The sequence below is a fragment of the Oryctolagus cuniculus genome, chromosome 7 (assembly GCF_964237555.1).
Source record: "Oryctolagus cuniculus chromosome 7, mOryCun1.1, whole genome shotgun sequence".
Taxonomy (NCBI): Eukaryota; Metazoa; Chordata; class Mammalia; order Lagomorpha; family Leporidae; genus Oryctolagus; species Oryctolagus cuniculus.
Genome location: NC_091438.1, coordinates 76,717,614 through 76,736,648, shown reverse-complemented (window position 1 = coordinate 76,736,648; position 19,035 = coordinate 76,717,614). Strand labels below are relative to the sequence as shown.

General features: G+C 45.1%; 1 long non-coding RNA gene across 5 annotated transcripts in view; it reads left to right on the top strand.

The window, feature by feature from the left end:
* The first annotated feature begins 354 nt into the window (after positions 1 to 354).
* LOC103350120 (uncharacterized) overlaps positions 355 to 19,035 on the top strand; it is a 54,352-nt gene continuing 35,671 nt past the window's right edge. For 4 of the 5 annotated variants that reach the window (XR_007923980.2, XR_007923981.2, XR_007923982.2 and 1 more), the window contains exons 1-3: positions 355 to 484; positions 1,428 to 1,526; positions 1,893 to 2,016. This is a non-coding gene — a long non-coding RNA (uncharacterized lncRNA). Of the gene's footprint in view, positions 485 to 516; positions 858 to 1,427; positions 1,527 to 1,892; positions 2,017 to 19,035 lie in introns of those variants that run through there. The other variant, XR_011390568.1, reaches the window with a different exon arrangement.

Sequence of the window (19,035 nt, the reverse complement as noted above, 5' to 3'; positions counted from 1 at the left end):
CCGGGCGGGCGGGCCAGCGGCGGGCGCGCGGGCGGGCGGAGGGAGCGGGGCGGTGCTGCTGCTGCTGCTGTGGGCGCAGCGTGCGCCGCAGCTCCCCCTGCCGGCCAGAAGGCTGCGGTGCGCCGGGCGCCGCGGCCTCGGCCTCTCGCGGGCCTCGGGCGCTCGCGGGCTCCCTGCCAGCCAATGGCCTCCTCACTGCTGATTTCCTTACCCGCCTTTTTGAAAGGGCGGCCGAGTGTCCAGCGAGGCTTTGAAATTCCAGCAGGTTTTAGTTCTCAGAAGCAGGTGTTAATGAACAGCCCCCCACTTCTCTTCTTTTGCTGCGCTGCTCAGACTGCCGCTCGCTGTTTCTAGCTGTTCGGTCAGGGTCTGTGGGTTGGCGCTGTTTGCTGGCAGCGTGTGAAGCCAAAGAATAAGACTTAATCTTTGTCCTTGAGAAGCTTAAACTTCAGTTCCAGAGACAACGCCTGACATAAAACATTAGGTAATAACGTAAGCCTATCACGCAGCAGTTAACTTCCGGTTGCGTTCTCCTCAAAGGGAGCGTGGGGGCCCGTGAGGTCAGAGACGGGCCCATCACTCATGGCCTTGAAGGCGGCTCTGAACCTTCATCCCTATGAAATGCGCTTTTGGAGAACTTTGCGACATCACGTTGAACATTTTCCAAAAGAAACCTTCACTTCTGTTGTGGGATGGGGGTGGCGGTAACCCGATGTAAAAAAAAAAAAAAACAAAAAAGCAAAATGAAATTCTCATAAGGGAGACAGAAAGTACTGAAAAAAGAGGTGAATTCCAGTGGATAAATTGAAAAGAATAAGGGGAGGAAGGGAAAAGAAGATCCTTTCAGGGGCCTGATGGTAAGTAGATGTTTGTTGGCTGAATCAGTGATAAGGGTTTATGGGAGAGGAGCAAGAACAAACATAGGATACTTTAATTAATGCAAATGGTTTGATTCCTATGCTGAAGTTGCTGTGGCATCATTTCTTTCTTTTTTTTTTTTTATGTTTTGACAGGCAGAGTGGACAGTGAGAGAGAGACAGAGAGAGAAAGGTCTTCCTTTTGCCGTTGGTTCACCCTCCAATGGCCGCCGCTGCAGCCGGCGCACCGCGCTGATCCGATGGCAGGAGCCAGGATCCAGGTGCTTTTTCCTGGTCTCCCATGGGGTGCAGGGCCCAAGCACCTGGGCCATCCTCCACTGCACTCCCTGGCCATAGCAGAGAGCTGGCCTGGAAGAGGGGCAACCGGGACAGAATCCGGCGCCCCGACCGGGACTAGAACCCGGTGTGCCGGCGCCGCAAGGTGGAGGATTAGCCTATTGAGCCACGGCGCCGGCGTGGCATCATTTCTTGACATTTTATGTGTTAACTAATACCATGCAAACAGTGCTTCTTCTTTTTTTAAGATTTCTTTATTTATTTGAGATGCAGAGTTAGAGAGAAGCAGAAGGAGAGGTCTTCCATTCGCTGGGTACACTCCCCAAATGACTGCAACGGCAGGAACTGGGCTGATCCGAAGCCAGGAGCCAGGTACTTCTTCCGGGTCTCCCATATGGATGCAGGGGCCCAAGCACTTGTGCTATCTTTGACTGCTTTCCCAGGCCATCAGCAGGGAGCTGGGTGGGAAGTGGAGCAGCAGGAACTCAAACCTGTGCCCAGATGGGATGCCAGCACCCTAGGCTTAACCCACTACCCCCCAGCGCTGGCCTCAAACTACTTCTTTAAAGCTTAGAGATTGCATCTCCTAACCTATCAGACCTGCCTCCTTACTGCGAATTTCTATAACTCTCTGGTCAAGAATGTTGGTGCTCACATGAACCTGTATGGCCTTCACACATGATTTTACCAAATAATGGCTATTTTGTCGTGGATAAGACTGTGTTTCACTTTTTCCAGACCAGGAAGACAGTGTGAAACTGCTGATAATTGACCACTTCTAATCTGCAGAAATGCAGAGTTCCTAGCTCCACCTAATTGGCATTCACCGCTTTGGGCAGGTGTGAGGAGTTCATGAGAGAAGGTATGAAGTCTGTAGAAGAGTACTTGGGTTGCAGTAAACACTCAGCAAGGGGAGCTCCCAGTGTTCATGCCTCCGTTCTTTTCCCCTTCTCACAATGCTGGGAAATCCATCCCATGAATTCACAGCAGGCATCCTATTATGTTTTTAAGATTTATTTACATAAATGTCTTGGCTCTTTACAGCAAGTCAGTTAAATAACTTGCTAAAAGTCTCTGGGCCTCAATCAAAACCTAAATTCTTCAACCTGAAACTCTTCACTCTTCTGTACTGCAGGTAATTTAAATTCTTGAATGTGTCTGTGCATGATTTGTATGTTTGTAATGTCTGAATGCTTCAGTGTACTACAGATTATACTTAATGATGCCCTTGCCACAGCACTATGGCTTGAGGGGGAGGGAAATTTAATCTTTTAAATAGATTTTGGGAGCAAAACTTAGGAATGCAAATCATAAGAACTTGATTATATATAGTCATTTCCAAGTGAGTCCTATTTCTCCTGTTCAGAAAAGAGGAATGATAGTGATAATATTTCCATCTTTGAGAATAGAATACATTTTATTTTTAGGTGCTTTATAATTCTGCAGATGCTGTGTAAGTACAGTCACTAACATTGACTGCTGCTTCTTTCATTCTCCTTGACATTTACAGGATCTGATAGTACTCTTGATGCTCTCCTTTGACAACCCCTCTCCTTGTTTGGCCTGTAATCCGTACAATATTTGATCATAGAACCCTTTTAAAATTTAATGCACTGTTGGAAGCCCAACAGGCTCTCACAAGCTCTAAATGTTTAGATCAAACCAGGTGAACTAGTTGCTTCAGGAAATGACATTTTCATTCATATTCTTTGCACTAGTCAAACAAAATTTGGGAATTGAAATTAATTTTACCTTATTAAAAGACTACCTGGTGCAAGGTGTACAGCGCGTAACAAATCTTCCCAGGCAGACGAATCAATTAATTCACAGGCTTTTATTGGGATTCCGCTCCCGGACGAGGCGGGGGGAGGTTGGGAGGGCTCCTTTTATAGATACAGGGCGTGGAGGTTAAAGGTTGAGGCAGGTCTGATCCGCATTGGTTGACCTTTAGGTACCCTTGGGGACCTTGACAAAGACTTTTCTTTCCCGGAAGTGCGGGTAGGGACTCTCCATTCCCGGAAGTATAGGCCTTCCCTCCTTGCGGCTCCCAAAGCTACCACCTGGTGCATTTTATTCTTTTTTTTTTTTTTTTGACAGGCAGAGTGGACAGTGAGAGAGAGAGAGACAGAGAGAAAGGTCTTCCTTTTTGCCGTTGGTTCACCCTCCAATGGCCACCGCGGCTAGCGCGCTGTGGCCGGCACATCGCGCTGATCCGAAGCCCGGAGCCAGGTACTTCTCCTGGTCTTCCATGCAGGTGCAGGGCCCAAGCACTTGGGCCATCCTCCACTGCACTCCTGGGCCACAGCAGAGAGCTGGCCTGGAAGAGGAGCAACCGGGACAGAATCTGGCGCCCCGACCGGGACTAGAACCTGGTGTGCTGGTGCCGCAGGTGGAGGATTAGCCTAGTGAGCCGCGGCGCAGGCCGCATTTTATTAGTAAGACAAAACAGATTTAAATTCTCTAATTTTGTTTTCTTCCCTGAAATGAGTATTATTGCCATGTTTGTGTTAACACGTTCACAAGTCACTGAATGGGGCCTGGCACCTCCAAGGGTGAGAGCTTTTACAGACTTCTCTGATATTTTTCTGACACCCAAATTCCATGGAAATAATACAGCTGTCATGACCTTTACTGTTATAAGGATATGGAGGAGCACACCCGTGGCTGGGAAGCCAATATGGGCAAGTGCAGAGGAGTAGCAATAATCAGTTTATTCTGAAGACAGGAGAGGGTGGCCTTTCTTAAGCAAGGGTATCCCTAAAAGGTGAAAGGAGAGAGAGAGTGACTAATGGAGGACCGTTATCAAGAGGAGGCTTTTGAACTTGGGCAAGGAGGCACTGGGAAATCTCTTAACCTTAACTAAAGCAGAGTCTTTACTTCAAGCTATAAGTTGGCCAAAAAGCCATAAAATCTAGGAGCAGACATTATGGTGCAGTGGGTTAAGCCACCACTTAGGATACCCGCATTCCATATCAGAATGCCAATTCAAGTCCCAGGTCCTCTGCTTCTGATCCAGCTGTCTGCTAATATATCCTGGGGGACAGTGGATGATGGCTGAAGTGCTTGGGCACCTGTCACCCATGTGAGAGACCTGGATGAAATTCCAGGCCCTTGGCTTCAGCCTGGCCTAGCCTTGACTATTGTATTTAGGGAGTGAACCAGCGATGGACGATTTTTCTCTCTCTCTTTCTCTGCCTCTGTCTCTCTTCATTGCACTGTCTCTCAAGTCTATAAAAATAAGTAAATAAATATTAAGAATCTATATTTTGGCTTGTGCCTTGGCTGCCATTAGGGAAGTGAACCAACAGAAGGAAGACCTTTCTCTCTGTCTCTCACTGTCTATAACTCTCTGTCTCTCTCTCACTGTCTGAATTCTGCCTGGCAAAAAAAAATCTATATTTTAAAATATTGTTTACTCAGTAAATATTTTTCGAGTGTCTAATCCTTGCCAGTACTGGGTTAGGCACTGCAAATTCACAATGAGAAAAATGTTGTCTCTGTTCTCATTTAATTCATAATCTCGTGAGGGAGACAGATTTTAATAAAGGTAAAATTAATTATGAAGAAGGGAGACAATATAATAAATTAACAAGTGGCATGTAAAATTGTAATGAGGAATGACACAATGCTGAGAGACCAGAGTGATCACTTTGACATAGGTTGGTGAGAATCTGGTCCCTGATGAACAAAGTCTGTGAAGATGTATTGCAACAGAGCTCAAGTGCCTTCATTTTACCCTAGTAGTAGTAAGGAAAGAATAAGGTTACCATGATGGGGTTGGAAAATGATAAGATTTTCTTAGACCAAATAAAATAGAAAATAGTCTGTTTTCCCAATATTCAGGGAGGCAGTGGGAAAATATCCCAGTGAGAGAATGTTAGGGTTGAAATTTAACATGAAAATTTGTTGAACTTCTCATGTGCTTGAGTATAATAAAAATCCCATAATTGATCATATTTTTAAATCTGCTATCTCCAATATTGTTTTTAATATCTCCAATATTGTTTTTTAAGGAAGGTTGCCATATTTACATCTGTTTGTATCATCATCATCTGATAAGTAAAAATTATATAATTCCGGGGCCAGCGCTGTGGCACAGTGGGTAAAGCTGCCGCCTGCAGTGCCGGCATCCCATATAGGCGCTGGTTTGAGTCCCAGCTGCTCCACTTCCAATCCAGCTCTCTGCAATGGCCTGGGAAAGCAGTAGAAGATGGCTCAAGTGCTTGGGCCCCTGCACCCACGTGGGAAAACTGGAAGAAGCTCCTGGCTCCCGGCTTCGGATTGGCGCAGCTCCGTCTGTTGCGGCCATCTGGGGAGTGAACCAGTGGATGGAAGACCTCTCTCTGTCTCTCTGCCTTTCCTTCTCTCTTTCTGTGTTGTGGTGGATTCGTTCTGAGAGGAGGAGCGTGGTGGGGGCAAGAGGCGCAAAGTCACCACGCAGACCCCGGGAGTCGGGTGAAAGCGGGCCAGAGGCGAGCAGCCTGAAGACTCGTTTATTTCAGTTGGTACAACAGCTTATATACCAAGACAGCCAATCCGGTCAAGGGATGGTCTATGCCCTAACCAATCACAGCCTGTTGCCAGGCAGGCTCTGTTGCCAGGTGGGTTTCAAAGCCATTCCTGAGTAACTGACACTCGCTTGCCAGCGGCCGTCTTGGCATGGCCTTCTCATTCCACCACATCTCTGTAATTCTGACTTTCAAATAAAAATAAATAAATATTTTAAAAATGATACAATTCCAACCCATCTGACAAAGAGTTGGATAAGGTTGTTGGCAGTAACTAAAATTAGTACAGTGATAAGAAATGTAAGTAGGTGTTTAAAGAGTTGACTGGGGGCTGATGTTGTGGTACAGTAGGGTAAGCTGTGGCATTCAACTCCGGCATCCCAAGTAGGAGTGCTGGTTCCAGTCCAAGCTGCTTTGTTTCCAAGCCAGCTCCCTGGTAATATGCCTGGGAAAGCAGTAGAGGATGGCCCAAGTATTTGGATCCCTGCTACCCATGTGGGAGATCCATATGAAGTTTCTGGCTTCTGGTTTCAACTTGGCCCAGCCTCAGCCATTGTGGCCATTTGGGAAGTGAACCAGCAGATGGAAGATCTTCCTCTCTCTCTCTCTTTCTCTTTGTCTCTCCTTCTCCTTCTGTCCCTCTTCCTTTTGAATAAATAAATAAATATACTTTTAAAATATTTTATTTATTGATTTGAGAGGTAGAGTTACAGACAGAGAGGGAGAGACAGAAAGGAAGGTCTTCCATCTGCTGGCTCACTCTCCAAATGGTCACAATGGCCAAAGCTGAGCCGATCTGAAGCCAGGAGACAGGAGCTTCTTCTAGGTCTCTCACATGGATGCAGAAGTCCAAGCACTTGGGTCATCTTCCACTGCTTTCCCAGACCATCAGCAGAGAGCTGGATCAGAAGATGAGTAACTGGGACAGGAGCCCATATGGGATGCCAGTGTCACAGGAGGAGGCTCAGCCTACTATGCTACAGTGCCAGCCCCAAGAGAAGGTTTTAGCAACAAAATTGATTCATTTATAATACACATTACCTCACAAAGTTCCTGGAAAAAGAAATTAAAAGATAAATTTATTTTGGTGGAAAAACAATTTGAAGTCCATGCATATAAGGGATCTTCAAAAAGTTCATAGAAAATGTGTAATTTAGAAAACATTATAGGTGGATTTCAATTTTTTGCACTGAAATAATCATAATTTAATTCTGTTTTCCATGAACTTTGTGAAGTAGAATAACGGCCAGGCTAATTTTCATACAAAATTGTTATGCTATTGCTCTTTAGTATGCCTACTTATGCAAGTTGAAAATTTGAAGCTCATTGTGATCAAAGGATAGAATATAGGGCTAGGATTAATGTATCTAAAATAAATAATATTCCTGTATTTTAATTAGTGGACATAGCATGAGTAGTGGAATTCACATAATCAATGTGAGGGCTTGGGCTAGAGTAGGTGCATAAGAGTTTATGTGTAAATAGTTCTACTACATCAGTGAAGGGTTGAAGTAGGCCATAAGGACCAACACACCCTAAAACCCCTTCTTCAATTTATGTTAAGAATGTTGTGGCCTGAATAATAGAGATAATAAATAGCAAAAGATTATGAGCCTGTTAAGAAGATGAGTTGAACTTCGATGATAAAGTATTAAGTTTAAGCAAGTACCAGGCTCTGCCATCTTAATGACTCCTGGTGTGGGTCAGGACATGTAGTAATGTACTAGACTGAGATTATATCATCTTTTAAACTGAGGGCTCTTTTTTTTTTTTTTAAAGATTTATTATTTATTTGAAAGGCAGAGTCTCAGAGAGCCAGAGGCAGTAAGAAACACAGAGATCTTCCATCTGCTGGTTCACTCCCCAATTGACTGCAACAGCCAGAGCTGCGCCAATCCAAAGCCAGGAGCCAGGAGCTTCTTCCAGGTCTCCCTCATGGGTGCAGGAGCCCCAGCACTTGGATAACCTTCTACTGCTTTCCCAGGCCATAGCAGAGAGCTGGATTGGAAGTGGATCAGCAGATACTTGAACCAGCATCCATATGGGATGCCGGCACTGTAGGCGGCAGCTTTACCCATGCTATAATTCTGGCAAATCGAGTGTTCTTTTAAAAGCGGGCATTGTTTCTCTTGTCCCTTAGTGCTGGTTGAAATATTGAATGGGTAGAAATTGACCCGGATTCCTCCAGTCTGAACTCAGATCATGTAGCATTTTAATCATTGAACAAACCAACCACTTACAGTGGTGATACCTTTGGGATGTCCTGATCCAACACTGAGGTTACAAACTGCATTGTCAGTGTGGACTGTGGAATACTATTGCATTGTTATCTTTAGAGTAGCATGGTCCAGTGACCAAGTTGTTTGAATCAGTTGATGATTATACTCGTGGCTGATTTGGTATAAGTTGTAATTATTTGGAGGTTGTGTTGTACTTTGAGGTCACACCAACTGAAATTTTTAGTCCAACTGGTTGTATTATTCCTTTATAATTAGGTTAAGATTGTTTTCATGTGGACTAATTACACTCCACAGGACCTCCCTGTTTTGATAATCTCACCTCTTCTTGGGGAGTCAATTTCAATTTCACCAATTGAAAGTAAAAGACAGGAGCTGGTGTTGTGGTACAGCAGGTTAAGGTAATGCCTGTGGTGCCATCATCCCATATGAGTGCAGGTTGAGTCCCAGTTTCTCCACTGATATTCAGCTCCGTGCTAATGCCTGTGGGAAAGCAATGGAGGATGGCCCAAGTGCTTGGGCTCCTGCCACCCACATGGGAGACCTGAATGGAGTTCCAGGCTCCTGGATTTTGCCTGTCTCAGGAAAATTTAGGGAACAAATGAGTATGCTGCCTTTGCATGATGAGGATACTTTTGCTGTGAAATGTGTGTCTTGGGCACACATATTCTAACTCTAAACTAGGTGTGTTAGAGGTAATGTTTTGGTAAACAATCAGGGTCTGTTTGCTGAGTTCTTTTACTTTATTTTAGTTCATTCTATTTATTTATTTGAGAGGCAGAATTATACAGAGAGATTTTCTATCTGCTGGTTCACTTCTCAGATGGCCGCAATGGTTGGAGCTGGGCTGATCCAAAGCCAGGAGCCAGGAACTTATTCCCGGTCTCCCACCTGGTTTCAGGGGCCCAAGTACTTGGGTTGTCTTCCACTACTTTCTTAGGTACGTTAGCAGAGAGCTGGATCAGAAGTGGAACAGCTGGGACTCAAACTGGCGCCCATATGGGATGCCGACACCACAGGCAGCAGCTCTGCCCACTGTGTCACAGATCTGGCCCCTACTTTTACTTTTTAAATTTTTTAGGTATATAAAAAGTTAGATTGACAGTTATTTGAATAAACAGTAAATTTAATATAATTTAAACAAACAGTAAATTAATTACTTTTAAATTTAATTAAAATTTAAGTAAACAGTAAATTAATTACTTTGATTTCATGTAGTTATTAACTATCAGTAGATGTCTGATCTAAGTTTATACAAGGAGGATTTGTTTCTTAAAATAACAGTATTTGCTATTTTCATAAATAGATTAATTCAGTAAAAAGTGTATAGAAATTTTTGGAATTGGTCTGGTGCTGTGGTGCAGCGGGTTAAAGTTCCAGCCTGCACCACCAGCTTTTCACATGGGCAATGGTTCGAGTCCCAACTGCTTCACTTCTGATCAGGCTCCCTGCTAATGTGTCTGGGCAGTGGGAGATGGCCCAAGTCCTTGGGTCCCTGCACCCACATGCAAGACCAGAAGTTCCTGGCTCCTGGCTTTGGTTTGGCTTAGCTCTGGCCATTGTGGCCGTTTGGGGAGTGAACCAATGGATGGAAGACCTCTCTCTCTCTCTGTACCTCTCTCTGTAACTCTGTCTTTCAAATAAATAAAATAAGTCTTAAAAAAGAGAAATTGTTGGAATTAATGTATTAGAATTTTTGAACACTTTCTTAATTGGTGGCTGCTTTTTAAAAATAATATTTACTTATTTATTTACCTATTATTTATTTGAAAGGAAGAGATGGAGAGACAGACACAGAGAGATCTGCCGTCTATTGGTCCAGTCCCCAAACGCAACAATCAGGTACTGGGCGAGGCTCAAGCTGGGGAGCCAGCCCCCGTGTGTGGCAGGGGCCCAAGCACTTGGGCCATCTTCTGCTGATTTTCCAGGCCATTAGCAGAGAGCTGGATTGGAAGTGCAGCAGCCGAGACACAAACCGGCACCCATATGGGATGCCAGTCACACAGATAGCAGGCAGCTTTAGCTGCTATGCCACAATGCCGGCCAAGAGAATTTTTTTTAAATAGCCAAAAGGGTGGATCTTTACACTTGAAAAGGAAGGTCGGGTGCCATTGGTACAAATGTTAGGCTGAAATGGTTCACAGTTCACAGAAGTGGAAGGTCTATGAGGGTATTCGTGCAAACCTCTGAATTGTAGCTGGCATCTCCTCCTCTCTCATAACACGTGCAGACTTTCAGGTTAGGTCCTGAAAATCTCTCTTCCAGCCCTCCTTCCTGATCTTCTTAGTGCCCATGTTCTTTCCTGGCTCTCCCAGGTGTTCTCTGATCTGTCTTGACCATGCTTGCTGCATGGGTATTGCAAATGCTGTGGGTATCGCAAACTGTTTGGTGGTGGAGCTATCATTACCCAGTGTTCCTCAAACACAACTTCTGCTCCAGTAAGTCCCCTTAACAGCCACTTTTAAGGAGTCACACAGGCTGTTGGATAAAGTCCAGCTTTTTTGAAGCCCGCTGCTCATGGTCCTAGACCTAGGCCTTTCTGCCTTATCTCCTTTGACTCCCTAGGCACAGCCTACATTTATGGCAGCTGGATCTCGTGCCTTTCCCCTTTCTGTGCTATGTTTTCTAGTCTCAATGACTTTGCTCTCCCATCTCTACATCCAAAACAGCCCGCTTTTCAAGGCCTGTCTCACACACTGCATCTCTCAGGAAATATCCCTGCTTCTGTTCCACTCTGCCTCTCTCACGCACTCGTTCTCTTCTCTCCGTCTATGACCAGTTAGCAGTGTTGTCCAATGGGTTGTGTTGACTCTCATCCTTCTGATGATCCACCTCTTTTCCTGCTCTGAATCCCTCCTGGAGGTGACCAGGATCTCAATTATAAAGTCTAACAAAATAAAAGCCCTCGGCCTCCCCCGTGTCTCTCAGTCACTCCCATGTGCTCCAACCACAAACTCAGAATTCTGTGTCTTGAAACACCCACTGGTGGCCATGGCTCCAGCCCATTCTGTCCCGCCTTCTTTGCTGGACTGTCCTTTATTTATTCAAACCCAGCTTATCCTTTCTCACTAAGTGTCGGTGATACCTCTTTTCTGGGAAATGTTTCCTTATTCCCTGGTTGAACTTTGTGTGTTTCCTACCTCTAATCTTGTGGGACATTCAGTTTCTATGAACATTGGTTACATGTTTCCTTAAATTCAATTTATTTTTGTATTTTTCTTATCTAGCAAATTAATTATTAGCTTCTGGAACTTATGTGCTGTTTCTTTTTATTTTCCTTTTTTAAAAAATTTATTTATTTTACTTGAAAGTCAGAGTTATAGAGAGAGAGGAAGGGTCAGAGGGATAGAGAGAGAGAGAGAGAGAGAGAGAGAAACAGAGAAAGAGAGCGAGCGAGCTCTTCCATCCTGTGGTTCACTCTCTAAATGGCTAAAACCCCTAATATCCAGGGCTGGGCCAGGCTGAAGCCAGGATCCAGGAACTTCATCAGGGACTCCCACTTGGATGCAGGGGCCCAAACACTTGAGACATCTTCTGCGGCTTTTCCTGGGCCATTAGCAGGGAGCTGGAGCATAAGTAGAGCAACTAGGACATGAATTGGCACCCATATGGGATGCCATCTTTGTAGGCAGTGGCTTTACCCCCACACCATAATGCTGACCCCACATGCTATTTCTTAGACTCACTCTATTTCTAATATCTCCCATGGTTTTGTGTGTTAGTGACTCAGTGCTGTAGATTACTTGGTGAAGATATGTGGGTTAAATTCAGTTCTGAACAATCACAGGGTTCCTAGGTTTAGGCATTACCTTCTTCATATCTTTTCTTACTTTCAAAGTGGCATCAGTTTTATTCTAGCAACGAATGGAATGAAGCTCAATTGGACAGATATTCTATACTTTTCAATGTTCTGTGTTTTTATTGTTGCTTAAAATAAATTTACCTCCTAACTCATTCGCAGCAGAGGAAGCCAGTGCTCCAGGGTGTGGCTGCATTCCCCATCTAACATGTGGTCAAAGCCGATAGGACTTGGATTCTATTAGATGGTTGGGTAAAAGAAATAAGCCACAAAAGACTGTAATTAATTCTATTTTGTAAAAGCCCCCAGAGCTGAGATAGGAAACAAGATGTGTATGTAGTAGGGGAAGCAGGCCATGCCCTCCCCTGTAGAAGCGAAGCTGCAGAACGGTCAGGCCCCTGCATATCCCTGCTGGGCACTTCCATCTGGGGCTCCCACCGATACCTTGAACCGCTGCCAGCCAAGGCAGTCTCCTCACTTTCCCTCCAAAACTTGGTTGTCTCAGTTGGTGGCACCACCTGCAGCAGTTCCCTGGGAACCAGCGGAGCTCTCCTGTCTCCCCTATTCCTCTGACTCCTCCTGCTGAGTCTCCTGAAAACAACCATTTTCTTTTTTTCTTCTTTTTTTAATTTATTTTTTTTTTCTTTTTTTGTATTGTTGTGGCTTCCCCCCCCAACCTCCCTCCCTCCCGTGGCCCTTCCCTCTCCCACTCCCTCTCCCATCCCGCCCTTCATCAAGTTTCATTTTCAATTACCTTCATATACTGAAGATCAACTTAGTATATACTAAGCAAGGATTTCAACAGGCTGTGCTCACACAACTGCACAAGGTATAGGGTATTGTTCGACTAGTAGTGTTGTTTTTAAGTTTCCTAGTAAAACACATTAAGGACAGAGATCCTACGTGGGGAGCATGTACCCAGTGGCTCCCGTTGTTGAAAACAACCATTTTCAATGCACAGAAGGCTCCTCATGCCATGGATTTCCACGGTGCCACCTCAGTGATCTTTCTGAACCACAAATGAGCAGTTTTCAGCATCATTTAAAGTGCTTCTGTTCTTCCTGAATGAGACTCTCCTCTCCTGTCTGCCCAGTGGCAAACTCCTCCTGGGAGACCCTATGCCAGTACAGGTATCTTTGATCTTCCTGGTAACTCAACCCTACCCTCCTCCCTTACTTCTGCAGCTGCTCTGAAGGTTCAGAACTGTAGCCTCATTTCCCACTTGCTCTGGTTAATGGTTTCCAGTCTGCTTCTGTTCTAGCTGGTGCATGCTGGGATAATGGTGATGGTGGGTTTGTGCTTGCTCTCTGTTCCCAGCATGCTGCCTAGCACCCGATAGCTGGTGCTTAGTTAATGCCTGTGGGCTTGAACAGGCAAATAAACCATCACATGCTGGTGACCCAGCAGGAAGATGGCAGATAGTGCCTTCTGAGTAGGCATCTTAGGGTGCCCCAGACAGTGGCAGCCACCGCATGACTTTGCCCTGCTCTATTGGGTGGGACAAGCCTTCTCTTCTGCCCCACCTATTTCTCATCAACCCCCCTAATCCACATCAGTAAGTCTATTTTCATACCAACTGCACAGTGTAGCGGAAGGATCATTGAACTTGGAATGCATAGGGCAGGAATTCATCCTGAATCTGTTAGCAACTAACTGTGATCTTGGACAAGTTATGTACTTCTTTCTCAGATGTTCCAACTCTAAAAGAAGACAGGAGTTGTTAGACTTAAATGAATGGCTTTAAATGTGCTCAGAGGTTTAGAGGGGCAGCCATGGCCTGGACCCTGCCTTAGACCAAAGCAATAATAATTCTTCTTGTGTTTCATTTGTCTGCACATCTTGGTAATATTTAGTTTGAACAAAGTTTCCTGCAGCCAAAACTCGTTTGAGAACCCGTGGCTTAGAAGAATTATGAAATTCTTTTCCTCCTATTGTTCCAGGAACCATAGTTCCTCATCTGTTAATAAGAAAAAAGTGTTGTTGGTCTTCTGGAAAGGATTATTACCTGGTGGGAAAAAATTTTTCTCCTTTAGTTTCCTTCAAATTGAAATCTAATCACATCTGGTTCTCTACCCGGATGTGATGGGTATGGTGGTGGCTTGCTTATGTTTGTGTTGTCTTTCCAGTCGGCTGCTCTCAGTTCATGCTGCAATTTGCTAGCTGGTCATAAAACGTGACTAGGTGGTGATATCATCTTGGAGATTAGCTGGTTACTCCAAGAGGTCTGAGGCAAGCCCCAACTTAGGCTTTGAGAGTTGAGTGGGAGGAGAACATTCACCATTTGAACAGCATTTGTTTAAAAAGTAATTAGAATGCAGATTAAAATTCAGTGTATTTAAATATAAAAGGAAAAAAAAGCATTTGTTGGGTACCAACTGTGTGCAATGTGCTGCGCTGGGGGCAGCAGTGGGGGCCAGGAAAACAAAGTGTCTTCTTTTAGAGAGTCTATAGATCAGAAGTCATTTAAGGAAAAATTAAATTAGCCTAAACTACGGGTATTCATAAATGATTCACAATAAAAAGAGAACTGAATTTAGTTCACACTTGGTTTGGCTACTTAAATCTGAATTCTTGGTAGTTTGTATATTAACACTTACATGGATAGAAGGCACATTATAAATTCCATAATAATTATCACTTAATGACTGATCTGCAATGAAGCAAACTCTCCAAAGAAAGCATAGACTCTGCCTCCATGCTCTTGTAAAAGCTGATCCTCTCTCTGCAATATTCTGCTCACTATCTTCATATCCCCTATCCATGGGTAAAATTGGTTCTTTTTTTTTTTTTTTTTAAGGTTTATTTGTTTATTTGAAAGTCAGAGTTACAGAGAGAGGGAAAGACAGAGAGAGAGGTCTTCCATCTGCTTGTTCACTCCCCAGATGGCTGCAAGCCAGGAGCCAGGACCTTCTTCCAGGTCTCCTAAGTGGGTAGTAGGGACCCAAGCAATGGCCATCCTCTGCTGCTTTCCCAAGACCCTTAGCAGGGAACTGGATAGGAAGTGGAGCAGTGGGGACATGAGCTGGTGCCCCTATGGGATGCCAGCATTGCAGGTGGCAGCTTTACCTGTTATGCCACAGCACTGACCCGGGTAAAATTGATTCTTAAGGTCCTGTGTTTAGGGTGTGAATCCTCTGGGAAAGCCCTCCTAAGTCTGAGCTATGCATCCCTCCAGTGTTCTCCTAAAACACCTTGTATTTATGCTTGTGTACAAAGCACTTTATCACGTCAGGTTGTTTCATTATGGCTAACTTGTGCTTTGGTAATACTAACTTACACATGGGGCATACTGAGTACCCACCACAGACATGCTTTACACATGTGAATTCACTTAATCCTCTCAGTACTATGAAACAGATCCTGCTGTGATCATTATACAGAGAGGGAAAACTGACATGCATGGAGGTTAAGTGACTTGCTTACAGCTAGCAAGTGGCGAGCTGGGATTCGGAGCCAGGTAGTCTAGTTCCAGAGTCTATACTTTCAAGCATGATGTGTTTCCTTTGCCAGGACACTTTTTTTATATTTTATTTTATTTAATGAACATAAATTTCCAAAGTACAGCTTATGGATTACAATAGCTCCCCCCCCATAACTTCCCTCCCACCCACAACACTCCCCTCTCCCACTCCCTCTCCCCTTCCATTCACATCAAGATTAATTTTCAATTATCTTTATATACAGAAGATCAATTTAGCATATATTAAGTAAAGATTTCCAACAGTTTGCACCCACACAGAAACACAAAGTGTAAAATACTATTTGAGTACTAGTTACAGCATTAATTAAACACCTAAGAGTAATTGTGTATTAATTACAGAGTTCAACCAATAGTTTTAAGTAGAACATAAAAAGTACTAAAAGGGTAAAGTATTAAGTTCTTTTTTTTTCTTTTTTTTGTTTGTTATATAGTTATGTTTTTTGTTTAATAAATGTGAATTTACAAAGTGCAACTTTTGTATTGTTGTGGCTCCCCCCCCACCTCCCTCCCTCCCGTGGCCCTCCCCTCTCCCACTCCCTCTCCCATCCTGCCCTTCATCAAGTTTCATTTTCAATTACCTTCATATACTGAAGATCAACTTAGTATATACTAAGCAAGGATTTCAACAGGCTGCACTCACACAACCGCACAAGGTATAGGGTATTGTTCCACTAGTAGTGTTGTTTTTTAAGTTTCATAGTAGAACACATTAAGGACAGAGATCCTACGTGGGGAGCATGTACCCAGTGACTCCCGTTGTTGATTTAACAATTGGCACTCTTATTTATGACGTCAGCAATCACCTGAGACTCTTGCTATGAGCTGTCTAGGCTATGGAAGCCCCTTGAGTTCACCGACTCTGAACTTGTTTAGTCAAGGCCATATCACAGTGGAGGTTCCTTCCTCCCTTCAGAGAAAGGCACCTCTCTCCTTGATGGCCTGTTCCTTCTGCTGGGGTCTTGTTCACCAGGATCTTTCATTTAGATTGTTTTTTGCCACCGTGTCATGGCTTTCCATGCCTGTGAGACTCTCATGGACTTTTTAGCCAGATCCGAATGTCCCAAGGGTTGATTCTGAGGTAGGAGTGCTGCCATTCTATGAGTCTGCTGTGTGTGCCAGGACACTTTTGATCACACAAGTATTCCAAGGCTAGCCATTTGCTTGGCACCTAGAAGACATGAATGTATATGTGTTGGTTGAGTGGAGGAAGTATGATCGTCACCTCTAGGAACTTTATGGGTGGTGACCTGGTCGCAGAAGGCTGTGATGTGAGGTCAGAGGTGGAGGTTTCAGAGGGGCAAAGACCAGGGGCTGAGGGTCTGGGAGCAGGGAAAGACACAGTGTTCTCCTGCAAGGAGCCGGTGTCTCAGCCCTCTCTGTTTGTGTCAGGACAACCCGAAGCGTATCTTGTTCTGAATATTGCACTCATCACTCAGATGGCCTTAACTTGAAGAAAAATAATATATACTTGATTTGTAGAAGATTGTTAAAAACAAAAACAAAATTTGTCTCTCAATGCCAAAGAGTGAAGACATCAACTTGCTGTGCGGGTTTCCAAAGCTCGAGGAAAGGGCAGTCTCCTCTTGGAAGGGATTCCGAGTGCAAAGGGCTTGTTGGAGAAGACTAGTGTGAGCCTGCCCGGTTCACATGCCCAGGTCCACGGAGGGAGCTGGAGACTGGCAGAGCTGGCTCAGAAGAACCGCGGGGAGAACACCCAGCTGCCCTTGGGACAACCTTTGTAGGAGCCGCTGCACCTGGCGGAGGGGTCCTCAGCAGCACTCACTCACACCGGCTCTCATAGCCCTGCATTTACAGATTAGACACATGGCAGCAGGGATGTCAGGACATGTCCCTGCCGCGAAGTCTTGCCTGGTCTTGCCCTGCCTCCTCAACACGCCTGACTCCTTCCCTGCACATGGGTTCCTTGCCTCTTCCCCTCCAACTCCTCCTTCCTCTGCCGCTGAGCTCACTCCAAGTAACTCCGCTGCTCACTAACAAATCGCCCAGGTTCTGGAAATGCTACCACGCTTGTAGTTTGTATTAGAATGGTAACGGCTGATACTGGTTTGTAGGTTTTAAGACCTCTTCTGCCCATTTCCTAGGCTTGCCACTTAACCAGCCTGAGTCATCTGTAAGTAAAGGAGGATACAAATAACACTTCCTGGAGTGTGGGGTCGTACAAGGATTGGCTTAAGAAATAGACTCAAAGGGGTGGGCATAGCCAGGCCCTCCCCAGGCTGTTGTGGGCCAATCCTCTACAACAGAGCCCCTGGAGCTTCCCTTTGCCTCTGGGTCCTGGTGGTGCCCCAGCGGTGATTTTGCAGTTGTTGGTGGCAGATGGGGATGTGGTGAACTTGGATGGGACAGGAGTTACCAGTCTAGTGTTTCTGTCCCTCAGTAATGGGGAGATCCTTTCTGAGCGGCAGAATAGAATGTGCTGGAGCAGCTTAATCCTGGCTTGTCTGTTAACCACTGCAGGGAGAGTTTGGCTGAGGACCCTTGCATTTAGAACATTAGTCATTATTCACCCTGCTGCCTGCCTCATCTTAATTGTCTGCCTTTGTTGTTTTTTTCTTAAATGCAAGAAACGTAAACCAACCCAAGCAGAACAAAAAAGGGTATTGGATCAGAGCTGGCAGGGCACCCGCAGAACTGCTTTTGCATTCAAGGGGCCATCCTGTGGTGGAATGAGGAGGTGAAAAGGTCATGCCAAGATGGCCGCTGACAACAGAAACTGCCTGGCAACAGGCCGTGATTGGATGGCTTCGGAAACCACATGACAACAGAGCCTGACTGACAGCAGGCTGTGATTGGATGGTTTCAGACACTGCCTGGCAACAAGAGCCTGACTGGCAACAGGCTGTGATTGGTTAGGGCATAGACCGCCCCTTGACTGGATTGGCTTCCTTGGCTATATAAGCAGCCAACTGAAATAAAGGAGTCTGCAGACTGCTTGCCTCAGGCCTGCTTTCACCTGACCCCCCACTACACTCCTCCTCTCAGAAAGAATCCTCTCAGAAAGAAATCAATTTCAACACCATCCATTGTCAAGTATCCTGAAGGTGCCCCCACCTCTCCCAGCTTCTCGTACTTACACCTTCCCCTCCCCCACTCCAAATCCTCTAAGCAATCTGCAGGGATTTTTCATGAGATTAAAAAGGAACTATGCTAAAGGTTCCATTCTGGGTAAACAAAAGCTCAACCAGGCAGCACTATCATGCTGACTTGAATCTGGGCTGCCTGATCGCCAAGCTCCTGCTGTGGAGCAGGAGTGGAAAGAGACAGTGGATCCGGGCCATAGGGCTTCTTGGGCTTGGTGTCTACTGCTGTGGTCAGGGCCAGGCCAGTCTTTCATGGAGATTTTTATTACAATTCTGAGTTCTCAGTTGTTTAATCAAAAGTAGTTAGAACTATGGGAGGTAGGTGAGGTGACAAGAAAAGACCTGAATTCTGGACTGTGGTATGATACATGCAGTATGATTTCATCTTTATGTAGGCTCAACAACAATGGTTCACAGGGCAATTCTTTTTTTTTTTTTTTTAAGATTTATTTGTTTATTTGAAAGACAGAGTTATAGAGTGAAGTAGAGAAAGAGAGAGGTCTTTCATCTGATGGTTCACTCCCCAGATGGCTGCAACAGCCGGAGCTGCACCCATCCGAAGCCAAGAGCCAGGAGCTTCCTCCGGGTCTCCCACATGGGTGCAGGGGCCCAACGACTTGGACCATCTTCTACTGCTTTCCCAGACCATAGCAGAGAGCTGGATCAGAAGAGGAACAGCCGGGACTAGAACCAGCGCCCATATGGGATGCTGGCACTTCAGGTCAGGGCTTTAACTGGCTATGCCACAGCACTAG